Source organism: Leptodactylus fuscus, unplaced genomic scaffold (genome assembly GCF_031893055.1).
Source record: "Leptodactylus fuscus isolate aLepFus1 unplaced genomic scaffold, aLepFus1.hap2 HAP2_SCAFFOLD_409, whole genome shotgun sequence".
In the NCBI taxonomy this organism is placed as follows: Eukaryota; Metazoa; Chordata; class Amphibia; order Anura; family Leptodactylidae; genus Leptodactylus; species Leptodactylus fuscus.
This window is the reverse complement of record NW_027440433.1, coordinates 1-14474: the sequence shown is the minus strand read 5'-3', so window position 1 is coordinate 14474 and position 14474 is coordinate 1. Positions and strand designations below refer to the sequence as shown.

The 14474-nt window shown below is 44.4% G+C and overlaps 8 non-coding genes across 8 annotated transcripts; all 8 read left to right on the top strand.

Annotated features, from left to right (window-relative positions):
- Window positions 1-851: 851 nt before the first annotated feature.
- On the top strand, window positions 852-1043 carry LOC142188281 (U2 spliceosomal RNA). The gene has a single exon (XR_012712811.1). It is a non-coding gene; the product is annotated as a U2 spliceosomal RNA (small nuclear RNA).
- Window positions 1044-2678: 1635 nt separating this feature from the next.
- LOC142188242 (U2 spliceosomal RNA) lies at window positions 2679-2869 on the top strand. Its single transcript, XR_012712774.1, has one exon. It is a non-coding gene; the product is annotated as a U2 spliceosomal RNA (small nuclear RNA).
- Window positions 2870-4504: 1635 nt separating this feature from the next.
- Window positions 4505-4695, top strand: LOC142188241 (U2 spliceosomal RNA). Its single transcript, XR_012712773.1, has one exon. It is a non-coding gene; the product is annotated as a U2 spliceosomal RNA (small nuclear RNA).
- A 1635-nt stretch (window positions 4696-6330) lies between these two features.
- Window positions 6331-6521, top strand: LOC142188287 (U2 spliceosomal RNA). Its single transcript, XR_012712815.1, has one exon. It is a non-coding gene; the product is annotated as a U2 spliceosomal RNA (small nuclear RNA).
- Window positions 6522-8156: 1635 nt separating this feature from the next.
- On the top strand, window positions 8157-8347 carry LOC142188275 (U2 spliceosomal RNA). The gene has a single exon (XR_012712805.1). It is a non-coding gene; the product is annotated as a U2 spliceosomal RNA (small nuclear RNA).
- Window positions 8348-9982: 1635 nt separating this feature from the next.
- LOC142188263 (U2 spliceosomal RNA) lies at window positions 9983-10173 on the top strand. Its single transcript, XR_012712794.1, has one exon. It is a non-coding gene; the product is annotated as a U2 spliceosomal RNA (small nuclear RNA).
- A 1635-nt stretch (window positions 10174-11808) lies between these two features.
- Window positions 11809-11999, top strand: LOC142188252 (U2 spliceosomal RNA). The gene has a single exon (XR_012712783.1). It is a non-coding gene; the product is annotated as a U2 spliceosomal RNA (small nuclear RNA).
- Window positions 12000-13634: 1635 nt separating this feature from the next.
- LOC142188240 (U2 spliceosomal RNA) lies at window positions 13635-13825 on the top strand. Its single transcript, XR_012712772.1, has one exon. It is a non-coding gene; the product is annotated as a U2 spliceosomal RNA (small nuclear RNA).
- The last annotated feature ends 649 nt before the right edge of the window (window positions 13826-14474 follow it).

Below are 14474 nucleotides of genomic sequence, written 5' to 3'. Positions count from 1 at the left end.
CACTATGTGATAATAGAAAAAATTGTGTTTTTATATGACTTAAAAAGTAAGAGTGTTGAACTTCTTAAGAATAGCAAAAAGTTAACCGCAGATTTTAAAAGCAAAGAGGTCGTGTGTAAGATTGGTAACCTCAGTGAGCAAAAGAGCAAAACCGCGTGGATTTTAATTAACGCTTCTTATCTTTTTAACCCACAGAGAGACCTCGCCTGGAGTTGCGCCCAGATGTGCCTTCCATGCCGGGCGTTCCAATACCGGAGGGGCTATGCGAGGTCCGCCGTCTGTCCCAGGACTGGATGTAGGAGAGATGAAACAATACAACACCTCCTTTGGGACTGCAGTTTCGCGCAAGATTTCTGGAAGCTGTTTTTTCCACTTTTAAAGAAGATGGCGGACCTCCAGATTTTAACCCCTGAAACTATTTTATATGGACTATTCAGATGCCCCTCCCAAAGACATCAGGCGACGGCGTGGAAGGCCATCAACACAGCAAAGGGCGCACTCTGGGCGGCGAGAAACATTTTAGTCTTTAAACATGAACTTTTAACTACACGCGACGTTTTAAATCTGTGTTTTAGTGGAATGTATTTATATTATGTTTTAGACAAAAAACAGAACGCTCCTGCAATAAAATTATGGCATTATGAGGAGTGGAGAACAGCTACTTGACGTCACCATGTGTCCAACTTATGTACCGAGTCGGAATCTTTTAATGAACTGTGATATGATATTTTATGCATTTCTGTGACTGAGACGTGTAAACTTGTATATTTATGTTATTTTATGCTAAATTATGTGATTATTTGTATACATGAATAATCATAAAAATGTATGTTACTTGACTTTCTTGCTTAATAAAAATGGCCCTTAGTGGCTAGTAAATCAAAAAAAAATCTGTTCTTATCAGTTTAATATCTGATACGTCCCCTATCTGGGGACCATATATTAAATGGATTTTTGGAACAGGGAGATGGAAATAGAGCTTGCTCTGTCCACTCCACGCATTGACCTGGTATTGCAGTATCTCCAGGACCGGTGCACCCCTCTTAATTTGGTTGAAAAATAGAAAAAGAATTTCTTTTTTCCTTCTGCTGCTTGCTTGCTGGCATTTCAATGTCTTGCAACAAATCAGAAGAATTAGATGAGAAATCCTATTTGTATTTCCGAATTTTATTTATTTTTTTTGGTTCAATAATTTTGTGTCACCCCTTCTACCTCTTAGATTGTCAGCTCTTGCGAGCAGGGCCCTCAGTTTCTGCATTGTGTGAAATGACTAGTTTTGTAATGTATATTGTTGTCTGTAAATTAACCTGACAAATTGTACAGCGCTGCGGAATGTGTTGGCGCTATATAAATATGATGTATTGTTATCATTGTAATTTTTGGTAATTGTTTTTTCTTTTGTCCAAATTTATTTATTTTCATTTTGGTTTCTTCATTTTGTTTCAGATTTTCCTGCTGACTTGAAAACTTTTTTTCCGTGGAAGAGAATGGAGTATTAAAATTTCTGAGGCAAGCAAGAGAAATTGCTTTGCACTTGTACCTGGATTTTGCACAACTTGATGCTACTGCTACTGCTATTACTGCTGCTGTTGTTGTCGTCCTCCTCCTCTTCTTCTTATTTCGCAGTGCTTGTTGCCCTCTTGTGGCTGCCTGCTTGCTCCGGAGACAGACTGACATGCAGGCAGGGTTTATGCAGATTTGCAGCAAGCGCTGTGCATCGCTGAGTGACAGTAGTGGCAACTGGATTTGATCTGTTTCGCTGTACAAGAGGAACATTCTTCGTACGGTTTCGGAAATTTTCTCTGTCTAGCATTTTTTGGACTTGCTTTGATGACGACAAAAATGTACCAAGCAGACAGCGATGTGCTGAGAAGTGTAGAGGTGGGGCCGTGGGCCCTACTGTGATGCCAAACGCATTGGCTATCACCCTGTTCACCTTTTGGTGCAGACCTCACACACCATGACAGATCGGTACACTATCCACAGCCAGCTGGAGCACCTCCAGTCCAAATATATTGGCACTGGTCACGCAGATACCACCAAGTGGGAATGGCTGGTGAATCAGCACCGAGACTCCTACTGCTCTTACATGGGCCACTTTGACCTGCTGAACTACTTTGCTGTAGCTGAGAACGAGAGCAAGGCCCGTGTGCGCTTCAATTTGATGGAGAAGATGCTCCAGCCGTGCGGGCCTCCGGTGGACAAACCTGACGAGTCTTAGAGCCAGAGCCATCCTTCTTCTTCTTCTCCCTGCTTGCTTTCCTATTCCCCCCACTCACTCTCTTCTTGTGGGGGCCCCAATTTTGTGATGTAATGTATTCCTTTTCTATTTTTTGGGAATTAAACCGTAGAAGCTGTGTTTCGAGGAAAAGCAAACAAACTCTTCGTGAAGTACGTTTTAGTGGGTGTGGTCTAATGCAGAGGCGGGCCTGATGCAGATTTGCCTGCTGCGAAGGCAGTGCACTGCCGAGTCCTTGCCGCCAAAGTTCTACTATCACCTGTGGTCACTTTCCTGTAGTGATTAACCATTGATTGGCTGACTGTGGTAATGCTGTGCACCTGTGTTTCTTGCCTGGGTGTGAGAGTTGCTGACCAGGTTGCTAGCTGTTCTTCCTTCTCCTTTGGCAGTGCACGTTGCTTCCGGGGGGCGCCGCTCGGGTGCGTCCAATTTTTGGGTTATCGCTTCTCGGCCTTTTGGCTAAGATCAAGTGTAGTATCTGTTCTTATCAGTTTAATATCTGATACGTCCCCTATCTGGGGACCATATATTAAATGGATTTTTGGAACAGGGAGATGGAAATAGAGCTTGCTCTGTCCACTCCACGCATTGACCTGGTATTGCAGTATCTCCAGGACCGGTGCACCCCTCTTAATTTGGTTGAAAAATAGAAAAAGAATTTCTTTTTTCCTTCTGCTGCTTGCTTGCTGGCATTTCAATGTCTTGCAACAAATCAGAAGAATTAGATGAGAAATCCTATTTGTATTTCCGAATTTTATTTATTTTTTTTGGTTCAATAATTTTGTGTCACCCCTTCTACCTCTTAGATTGTCAGCTCTTGCGAGCAGGGCCCTCAGTTTCTGCATTGTGTGAAATGACTAGTTTTGTAATGTATATTGTTGTCTGTAAATTAACCTGACAAATTGTACAGCGCTGCGGAATGTGTTGGCGCTATATAAATATGATGTATTGTTATCATTGTAATTTTTGGTAATTGTTTTTTCTTTTGTCCAAATTTATTTATTTTCATTTTGGTTTCTTCATTTTGTTTCAGATTTTCCTGCTGACTTGAAAACTTTTTTTCCGTGGAAGAGAATGGAGTATTAAAATTTCTGAGGCAAGCAAGAGAAATTGCTTTGCACTTGTACCTGGATTTTGCACAACTTGATGCTACTGCTACTGCTATTACTGCTGCTGTTGTTGTCGTCCTCCTCCTCTTCTTCTTATTTCGCAGTGCTTGTTGCCCTCTTGTGGCTGCCTGCTTGCTCCGGAGACAGACTGACATGCAGGCAGGGTTTATGCAGATTTGCAGCAAGCGCTGTGCATCGCTGAGTGACAGTAGTGGCAACTGGATTTGATCTGTTTCGCTGTACAAGAGGAACATTCTTCGTACGGTTTCGGAAATTTTCTCTGTCTAGCATTTTTTGGACTTGCTTTGATGACGACAAAAATGTACCAAGCAGACAGCGATGTGCTGAGAAGTGTAGAGGTGGGGCCGTGGGCCCTACTGTGATGCCAAACGCATTGGCTATCACCCTGTTCACCTTTTGGTGCAGACCTCACACACCATGACAGATCGGTACACTATCCACAGCCAGCTGGAGCACCTCCAGTCCAAATATATTGGCACTGGTCACGCAGATACCACCAAGTGGGAATGGCTGGTGAATCAGCACCGAGACTCCTACTGCTCTTACATGGGCCACTTTGACCTGCTGAACTACTTTGCTGTAGCTGAGAACGAGAGCAAGGCCCGTGTGCGCTTCAATTTGATGGAGAAGATGCTCCAGCCGTGCGGGCCTCCGGTGGACAAACCTGACGAGTCTTAGAGCCAGAGCCATCCTTCTTCTTCTTCTCCCTGCTTGCTTTCCTATTCCCCCCACTCACTCTCTTCTTGTGGGGGCCCCAATTTTGTGATGTAATGTATTCCTTTTCTATTTTTTGGGAATTAAACCGTAGAAGCTGTGTTTCGAGGAAAAGCAAACAAACTCTTCGTGAAGTACGTTTTAGTGGGTGTGGTCTAATGCAGAGGCGGGCCTGATGCAGATTTGCCTGCTGCGAAGGCAGTGCACTGCCGAGTCCTTGCCGCCAAAGTTCTACTATCACCTGTGGTCACTTTCCTGTAGTGATTAACCATTGATTGGCTGACTGTGGTAATGCTGTGCACCTGTGTTTCTTGCCTGGGTGTGAGAGTTGCTGACCAGGTTGCTAGCTGTTCTTCCTTCTCCTTTGGCAGTGCACGTTGCTTCCGGGGGGCGCCGCTCGGGTGCGTCCAATTTTTGGGTTATCGCTTCTCGGCCTTTTGGCTAAGATCAAGTGTAGTATCTGTTCTTATCAGTTTAATATCTGATACGTCCCCTATCTGGGGACCATATATTAAATGGATTTTTGGAACAGGGAGATGGAAATAGAGCTTGCTCTGTCCACTCCACGCATTGACCTGGTATTGCAGTATCTCCAGGACCGGTGCACCCCTCTTAATTTGGTTGAAAAATAGAAAAAGAATTTCTTTTTTCCTTCTGCTGCTTGCTTGCTGGCATTTCAATGTCTTGCAACAAATCAGAAGAATTAGATGAGAAATCCTATTTGTATTTCCGAATTTTATTTATTTTTTTTGGTTCAATAATTTTGTGTCACCCCTTCTACCTCTTAGATTGTCAGCTCTTGCGAGCAGGGCCCTCAGTTTCTGCATTGTGTGAAATGACTAGTTTTGTAATGTATATTGTTGTCTGTAAATTAACCTGACAAATTGTACAGCGCTGCGGAATGTGTTGGCGCTATATAAATATGATGTATTGTTATCATTGTAATTTTTGGTAATTGTTTTTTCTTTTGTCCAAATTTATTTATTTTCATTTTGGTTTCTTCATTTTGTTTCAGATTTTCCTGCTGACTTGAAAACTTTTTTTCCGTGGAAGAGAATGGAGTATTAAAATTTCTGAGGCAAGCAAGAGAAATTGCTTTGCACTTGTACCTGGATTTTGCACAACTTGATGCTACTGCTACTGCTATTACTGCTGCTGTTGTTGTCGTCCTCCTCCTCTTCTTCTTATTTCGCAGTGCTTGTTGCCCTCTTGTGGCTGCCTGCTTGCTCCGGAGACAGACTGACATGCAGGCAGGGTTTATGCAGATTTGCAGCAAGCGCTGTGCATCGCTGAGTGACAGTAGTGGCAACTGGATTTGATCTGTTTCGCTGTACAAGAGGAACATTCTTCGTACGGTTTCGGAAATTTTCTCTGTCTAGCATTTTTTGGACTTGCTTTGATGACGACAAAAATGTACCAAGCAGACAGCGATGTGCTGAGAAGTGTAGAGGTGGGGCCGTGGGCCCTACTGTGATGCCAAACGCATTGGCTATCACCCTGTTCACCTTTTGGTGCAGACCTCACACACCATGACAGATCGGTACACTATCCACAGCCAGCTGGAGCACCTCCAGTCCAAATATATTGGCACTGGTCACGCAGATACCACCAAGTGGGAATGGCTGGTGAATCAGCACCGAGACTCCTACTGCTCTTACATGGGCCACTTTGACCTGCTGAACTACTTTGCTGTAGCTGAGAACGAGAGCAAGGCCCGTGTGCGCTTCAATTTGATGGAGAAGATGCTCCAGCCGTGCGGGCCTCCGGTGGACAAACCTGACGAGTCTTAGAGCCAGAGCCATCCTTCTTCTTCTTCTCCCTGCTTGCTTTCCTATTCCCCCCACTCACTCTCTTCTTGTGGGGGCCCCAATTTTGTGATGTAATGTATTCCTTTTCTATTTTTTGGGAATTAAACCGTAGAAGCTGTGTTTCGAGGAAAAGCAAACAAACTCTTCGTGAAGTACGTTTTAGTGGGTGTGGTCTAATGCAGAGGCGGGCCTGATGCAGATTTGCCTGCTGCGAAGGCAGTGCACTGCCGAGTCCTTGCCGCCAAAGTTCTACTATCACCTGTGGTCACTTTCCTGTAGTGATTAACCATTGATTGGCTGACTGTGGTAATGCTGTGCACCTGTGTTTCTTGCCTGGGTGTGAGAGTTGCTGACCAGGTTGCTAGCTGTTCTTCCTTCTCCTTTGGCAGTGCACGTTGCTTCCGGGGGGCGCCGCTCGGGTGCGTCCAATTTTTGGGTTATCGCTTCTCGGCCTTTTGGCTAAGATCAAGTGTAGTATCTGTTCTTATCAGTTTAATATCTGATACGTCCCCTATCTGGGGACCATATATTAAATGGATTTTTGGAACAGGGAGATGGAAATAGAGCTTGCTCTGTCCACTCCACGCATTGACCTGGTATTGCAGTATCTCCAGGACCGGTGCACCCCTCTTAATTTGGTTGAAAAATAGAAAAAGAATTTCTTTTTTCCTTCTGCTGCTTGCTTGCTGGCATTTCAATGTCTTGCAACAAATCAGAAGAATTAGATGAGAAATCCTATTTGTATTTCCGAATTTTATTTATTTTTTTTGGTTCAATAATTTTGTGTCACCCCTTCTACCTCTTAGATTGTCAGCTCTTGCGAGCAGGGCCCTCAGTTTCTGCATTGTGTGAAATGACTAGTTTTGTAATGTATATTGTTGTCTGTAAATTAACCTGACAAATTGTACAGCGCTGCGGAATGTGTTGGCGCTATATAAATATGATGTATTGTTATCATTGTAATTTTTGGTAATTGTTTTTTCTTTTGTCCAAATTTATTTATTTTCATTTTGGTTTCTTCATTTTGTTTCAGATTTTCCTGCTGACTTGAAAACTTTTTTTCCGTGGAAGAGAATGGAGTATTAAAATTTCTGAGGCAAGCAAGAGAAATTGCTTTGCACTTGTACCTGGATTTTGCACAACTTGATGCTACTGCTACTGCTATTACTGCTGCTGTTGTTGTCGTCCTCCTCCTCTTCTTCTTATTTCGCAGTGCTTGTTGCCCTCTTGTGGCTGCCTGCTTGCTCCGGAGACAGACTGACATGCAGGCAGGGTTTATGCAGATTTGCAGCAAGCGCTGTGCATCGCTGAGTGACAGTAGTGGCAACTGGATTTGATCTGTTTCGCTGTACAAGAGGAACATTCTTCGTACGGTTTCGGAAATTTTCTCTGTCTAGCATTTTTTGGACTTGCTTTGATGACGACAAAAATGTACCAAGCAGACAGCGATGTGCTGAGAAGTGTAGAGGTGGGGCCGTGGGCCCTACTGTGATGCCAAACGCATTGGCTATCACCCTGTTCACCTTTTGGTGCAGACCTCACACACCATGACAGATCGGTACACTATCCACAGCCAGCTGGAGCACCTCCAGTCCAAATATATTGGCACTGGTCACGCAGATACCACCAAGTGGGAATGGCTGGTGAATCAGCACCGAGACTCCTACTGCTCTTACATGGGCCACTTTGACCTGCTGAACTACTTTGCTGTAGCTGAGAACGAGAGCAAGGCCCGTGTGCGCTTCAATTTGATGGAGAAGATGCTCCAGCCGTGCGGGCCTCCGGTGGACAAACCTGACGAGTCTTAGAGCCAGAGCCATCCTTCTTCTTCTTCTCCCTGCTTGCTTTCCTATTCCCCCCACTCACTCTCTTCTTGTGGGGGCCCCAATTTTGTGATGTAATGTATTCCTTTTCTATTTTTTGGGAATTAAACCGTAGAAGCTGTGTTTCGAGGAAAAGCAAACAAACTCTTCGTGAAGTACGTTTTAGTGGGTGTGGTCTAATGCAGAGGCGGGCCTGATGCAGATTTGCCTGCTGCGAAGGCAGTGCACTGCCGAGTCCTTGCCGCCAAAGTTCTACTATCACCTGTGGTCACTTTCCTGTAGTGATTAACCATTGATTGGCTGACTGTGGTAATGCTGTGCACCTGTGTTTCTTGCCTGGGTGTGAGAGTTGCTGACCAGGTTGCTAGCTGTTCTTCCTTCTCCTTTGGCAGTGCACGTTGCTTCCGGGGGGCGCCGCTCGGGTGCGTCCAATTTTTGGGTTATCGCTTCTCGGCCTTTTGGCTAAGATCAAGTGTAGTATCTGTTCTTATCAGTTTAATATCTGATACGTCCCCTATCTGGGGACCATATATTAAATGGATTTTTGGAACAGGGAGATGGAAATAGAGCTTGCTCTGTCCACTCCACGCATTGACCTGGTATTGCAGTATCTCCAGGACCGGTGCACCCCTCTTAATTTGGTTGAAAAATAGAAAAAGAATTTCTTTTTTCCTTCTGCTGCTTGCTTGCTGGCATTTCAATGTCTTGCAACAAATCAGAAGAATTAGATGAGAAATCCTATTTGTATTTCCGAATTTTATTTATTTTTTTTGGTTCAATAATTTTGTGTCACCCCTTCTACCTCTTAGATTGTCAGCTCTTGCGAGCAGGGCCCTCAGTTTCTGCATTGTGTGAAATGACTAGTTTTGTAATGTATATTGTTGTCTGTAAATTAACCTGACAAATTGTACAGCGCTGCGGAATGTGTTGGCGCTATATAAATATGATGTATTGTTATCATTGTAATTTTTGGTAATTGTTTTTTCTTTTGTCCAAATTTATTTATTTTCATTTTGGTTTCTTCATTTTGTTTCAGATTTTCCTGCTGACTTGAAAACTTTTTTTCCGTGGAAGAGAATGGAGTATTAAAATTTCTGAGGCAAGCAAGAGAAATTGCTTTGCACTTGTACCTGGATTTTGCACAACTTGATGCTACTGCTACTGCTATTACTGCTGCTGTTGTTGTCGTCCTCCTCCTCTTCTTCTTATTTCGCAGTGCTTGTTGCCCTCTTGTGGCTGCCTGCTTGCTCCGGAGACAGACTGACATGCAGGCAGGGTTTATGCAGATTTGCAGCAAGCGCTGTGCATCGCTGAGTGACAGTAGTGGCAACTGGATTTGATCTGTTTCGCTGTACAAGAGGAACATTCTTCGTACGGTTTCGGAAATTTTCTCTGTCTAGCATTTTTTGGACTTGCTTTGATGACGACAAAAATGTACCAAGCAGACAGCGATGTGCTGAGAAGTGTAGAGGTGGGGCCGTGGGCCCTACTGTGATGCCAAACGCATTGGCTATCACCCTGTTCACCTTTTGGTGCAGACCTCACACACCATGACAGATCGGTACACTATCCACAGCCAGCTGGAGCACCTCCAGTCCAAATATATTGGCACTGGTCACGCAGATACCACCAAGTGGGAATGGCTGGTGAATCAGCACCGAGACTCCTACTGCTCTTACATGGGCCACTTTGACCTGCTGAACTACTTTGCTGTAGCTGAGAACGAGAGCAAGGCCCGTGTGCGCTTCAATTTGATGGAGAAGATGCTCCAGCCGTGCGGGCCTCCGGTGGACAAACCTGACGAGTCTTAGAGCCAGAGCCATCCTTCTTCTTCTTCTCCCTGCTTGCTTTCCTATTCCCCCCACTCACTCTCTTCTTGTGGGGGCCCCAATTTTGTGATGTAATGTATTCCTTTTCTATTTTTTGGGAATTAAACCGTAGAAGCTGTGTTTCGAGGAAAAGCAAACAAACTCTTCGTGAAGTACGTTTTAGTGGGTGTGGTCTAATGCAGAGGCGGGCCTGATGCAGATTTGCCTGCTGCGAAGGCAGTGCACTGCCGAGTCCTTGCCGCCAAAGTTCTACTATCACCTGTGGTCACTTTCCTGTAGTGATTAACCATTGATTGGCTGACTGTGGTAATGCTGTGCACCTGTGTTTCTTGCCTGGGTGTGAGAGTTGCTGACCAGGTTGCTAGCTGTTCTTCCTTCTCCTTTGGCAGTGCACGTTGCTTCCGGGGGGCGCCGCTCGGGTGCGTCCAATTTTTGGGTTATCGCTTCTCGGCCTTTTGGCTAAGATCAAGTGTAGTATCTGTTCTTATCAGTTTAATATCTGATACGTCCCCTATCTGGGGACCATATATTAAATGGATTTTTGGAACAGGGAGATGGAAATAGAGCTTGCTCTGTCCACTCCACGCATTGACCTGGTATTGCAGTATCTCCAGGACCGGTGCACCCCTCTTAATTTGGTTGAAAAATAGAAAAAGAATTTCTTTTTTCCTTCTGCTGCTTGCTTGCTGGCATTTCAATGTCTTGCAACAAATCAGAAGAATTAGATGAGAAATCCTATTTGTATTTCCGAATTTTATTTATTTTTTTTGGTTCAATAATTTTGTGTCACCCCTTCTACCTCTTAGATTGTCAGCTCTTGCGAGCAGGGCCCTCAGTTTCTGCATTGTGTGAAATGACTAGTTTTGTAATGTATATTGTTGTCTGTAAATTAACCTGACAAATTGTACAGCGCTGCGGAATGTGTTGGCGCTATATAAATATGATGTATTGTTATCATTGTAATTTTTGGTAATTGTTTTTTCTTTTGTCCAAATTTATTTATTTTCATTTTGGTTTCTTCATTTTGTTTCAGATTTTCCTGCTGACTTGAAAACTTTTTTTCCGTGGAAGAGAATGGAGTATTAAAATTTCTGAGGCAAGCAAGAGAAATTGCTTTGCACTTGTACCTGGATTTTGCACAACTTGATGCTACTGCTACTGCTATTACTGCTGCTGTTGTTGTCGTCCTCCTCCTCTTCTTCTTATTTCGCAGTGCTTGTTGCCCTCTTGTGGCTGCCTGCTTGCTCCGGAGACAGACTGACATGCAGGCAGGGTTTATGCAGATTTGCAGCAAGCGCTGTGCATCGCTGAGTGACAGTAGTGGCAACTGGATTTGATCTGTTTCGCTGTACAAGAGGAACATTCTTCGTACGGTTTCGGAAATTTTCTCTGTCTAGCATTTTTTGGACTTGCTTTGATGACGACAAAAATGTACCAAGCAGACAGCGATGTGCTGAGAAGTGTAGAGGTGGGGCCGTGGGCCCTACTGTGATGCCAAACGCATTGGCTATCACCCTGTTCACCTTTTGGTGCAGACCTCACACACCATGACAGATCGGTACACTATCCACAGCCAGCTGGAGCACCTCCAGTCCAAATATATTGGCACTGGTCACGCAGATACCACCAAGTGGGAATGGCTGGTGAATCAGCACCGAGACTCCTACTGCTCTTACATGGGCCACTTTGACCTGCTGAACTACTTTGCTGTAGCTGAGAACGAGAGCAAGGCCCGTGTGCGCTTCAATTTGATGGAGAAGATGCTCCAGCCGTGCGGGCCTCCGGTGGACAAACCTGACGAGTCTTAGAGCCAGAGCCATCCTTCTTCTTCTTCTCCCTGCTTGCTTTCCTATTCCCCCCACTCACTCTCTTCTTGTGGGGGCCCCAATTTTGTGATGTAATGTATTCCTTTTCTATTTTTTGGGAATTAAACCGTAGAAGCTGTGTTTCGAGGAAAAGCAAACAAACTCTTCGTGAAGTACGTTTTAGTGGGTGTGGTCTAATGCAGAGGCGGGCCTGATGCAGATTTGCCTGCTGCGAAGGCAGTGCACTGCCGAGTCCTTGCCGCCAAAGTTCTACTATCACCTGTGGTCACTTTCCTGTAGTGATTAACCATTGATTGGCTGACTGTGGTAATGCTGTGCACCTGTGTTTCTTGCCTGGGTGTGAGAGTTGCTGACCAGGTTGCTAGCTGTTCTTCCTTCTCCTTTGGCAGTGCACGTTGCTTCCGGGGGGCGCCGCTCGGGTGCGTCCAATTTTTGGGTTATCGCTTCTCGGCCTTTTGGCTAAGATCAAGTGTAGTATCTGTTCTTATCAGTTTAATATCTGATACGTCCCCTATCTGGGGACCATATATTAAATGGATTTTTGGAACAGGGAGATGGAAATAGAGCTTGCTCTGTCCACTCCACGCATTGACCTGGTATTGCAGTATCTCCAGGACCGGTGCACCCCTCTTAATTTGGTTGAAAAATAGAAAAAGAATTTCTTTTTTCCTTCTGCTGCTTGCTTGCTGGCATTTCAATGTCTTGCAACAAATCAGAAGAATTAGATGAGAAATCCTATTTGTATTTCCGAATTTTATTTATTTTTTTTGGTTCAATAATTTTGTGTCACCCCTTCTACCTCTTAGATTGTCAGCTCTTGCGAGCAGGGCCCTCAGTTTCTGCATTGTGTGAAATGACTAGTTTTGTAATGTATATTGTTGTCTGTAAATTAACCTGACAAATTGTACAGCGCTGCGGAATGTGTTGGCGCTATATAAATATGATGTATTGTTATCATTGTAATTTTTGGTAATTGTTTTTTCTTTTGTCCAAATTTATTTATTTTCATTTTGGTTTCTTCATTTTGTTTCAGATTTTCCTGCTGACTTGAAAACTTTTTTTCCGTGGAAGAGAATGGAGTATTAAAATTTCTGAGGCAAGCAAGAGAAATTGCTTTGCACTTGTACCTGGATTTTGCACAACTTGATGCTACTGCTACTGCTATTACTGCTGCTGTTGTTGTCGTCCTCCTCCTCTTCTTCTTATTTCGCAGTGCTTGTTGCCCTCTTGTGGCTGCCTGCTTGCTCCGGAGACAGACTGACATGCAGGCAGGGTTTATGCAGATTTGCAGCAAGCGCTGTGCATCGCTGAGTGACAGTAGTGGCAACTGGATTTGATCTGTTTCGCTGTACAAGAGGAACATTCTTCGTACGGTTTCGGAAATTTTCTCTGTCTAGCATTTTTTGGACTTGCTTTGATGACGACAAAAATGTACCAAGCAGACAGCGATGTGCTGAGAAGTGTAGAGGTGGGGCCGTGGGCCCTACTGTGATGCCAAACGCATTGGCTATCACCCTGTTCACCTTTTGGTGCAGACCTCACACACCATGACAGATCGGTACACTATCCACAGCCAGCTGGAGCACCTCCAGTCCAAATATATTGGCACTGGTCACGCAGATACCACCAAGTGGGAATGGCTGGTGAATCAGCACCGAGACTCCTACTGCTCTTACATGGGCCACTTTGACCTGCTGAACTACTTTGCTGTAGCTGAGAACGAGAGCAAGGCCCGTGTGCGCTTCAATTTGATGGAGAAGATGCTCCAGCCGTGCGGGCCTCCGGTGGACAAACCTGACGAGTCTTAGAGCCAGAGCCATCCTTCTTCTTCTTCTCCCTGCTTGCTTTCCTATTCCCCCCACTCACTCTCTTCTTGTGGGGGCCCCAATTTTGTGATGTAATGTATTCCTTTTCTATTTTTTGGGAATTAAACCGTAGAAGCTGTGTTTCGAGGAAAAGCAAACAAACTCTTCGTGAAGTACGTTTTAGTGGGTGTGGTCTAATGCAGAGGCGGGCCTGATGCAGATTTGCCTGCTGCGAAGGCAGTGCACTGCCGAGTCCTTGCCGCCAAAGTTCTACTATCACCTGTGGTCACTTTCCTGTAGTGATTAACCATTGATTGGCTGACTGTGGTAATGCTGTGCACCTGTGTTTCTTGCCTGGGTGTGAGAGTTGCTGACCAGGTTGCTAGCTGTTCTTCCTTCTCCTTTGGCAGTGCACGTTGCTTCCGGGGGGCGCCGCTCGGGTGCGTCCAATTTTTGGGTTATCGCTTCTCGGCCTTTTGGCTAAGATCAAGTGTAGTATCTGTTCTTATCAGTTTAATATCTGATACGTCCCCTATCTGGGGACCATATATTAAATGGATTTTTGGAACAGGGAGATGGAAATAGAGCTTGCTCTGTCCACTCCACGCATTGACCTGGTATTGCAGTATCTCCAGGACCGGTGCACCCCTCTTAATTTGGTTGAAAAATAGAAAAAGAATTTCTTTTTTCCTTCTGCTGCTTGCTTGCTGGCATTTCAATGTCTTGCAACAAATCAGAAGAATTAGATGAGAAATCCTATTTGTATTTCCGAATTTTATTTATTTTTTTTGGTTCAATAATTTTGTGTCACCCCTTCTACCTCTTAGATTGTCAGCTCTTGCGAGCAGGGCCCTCAGTTTCTGCATTGTGTGAAATGACTAGTTTTGTAATGTATATTGTTGTCTGTAAATTAACCTGACAAATTGTACAGCGCTGCGGAATGTGTTGGCGCTATATAAATATGATGTATTGTTATCATTGTAATTTTTGGTAATTGTTTTTTCTTTTGTCCAAATTTATTTATTTTCATTTTGGTTTCTTCATTTTGTTTCAGATTTTCCTGCTGACTTGAAAACTTTTTTTCCGTGGAAGAGAATGGAGTATTAAAATTTCTGAGGCAAGCAAGAGAAATTGCTTTGCACTTGTACCTGGATTTTGCACAACTTGATGCTACTGCTACTGCTATTACTGCTGCTGTTGTTGTCGTCCTCCTCCTCTTCTTCTTATTTCGCAGTGCTTGTTGCCCTCTTGTGGCTGCCTGCTTGCTCCGGAGACAGACTGACATGCAGGCAGGGTTTAT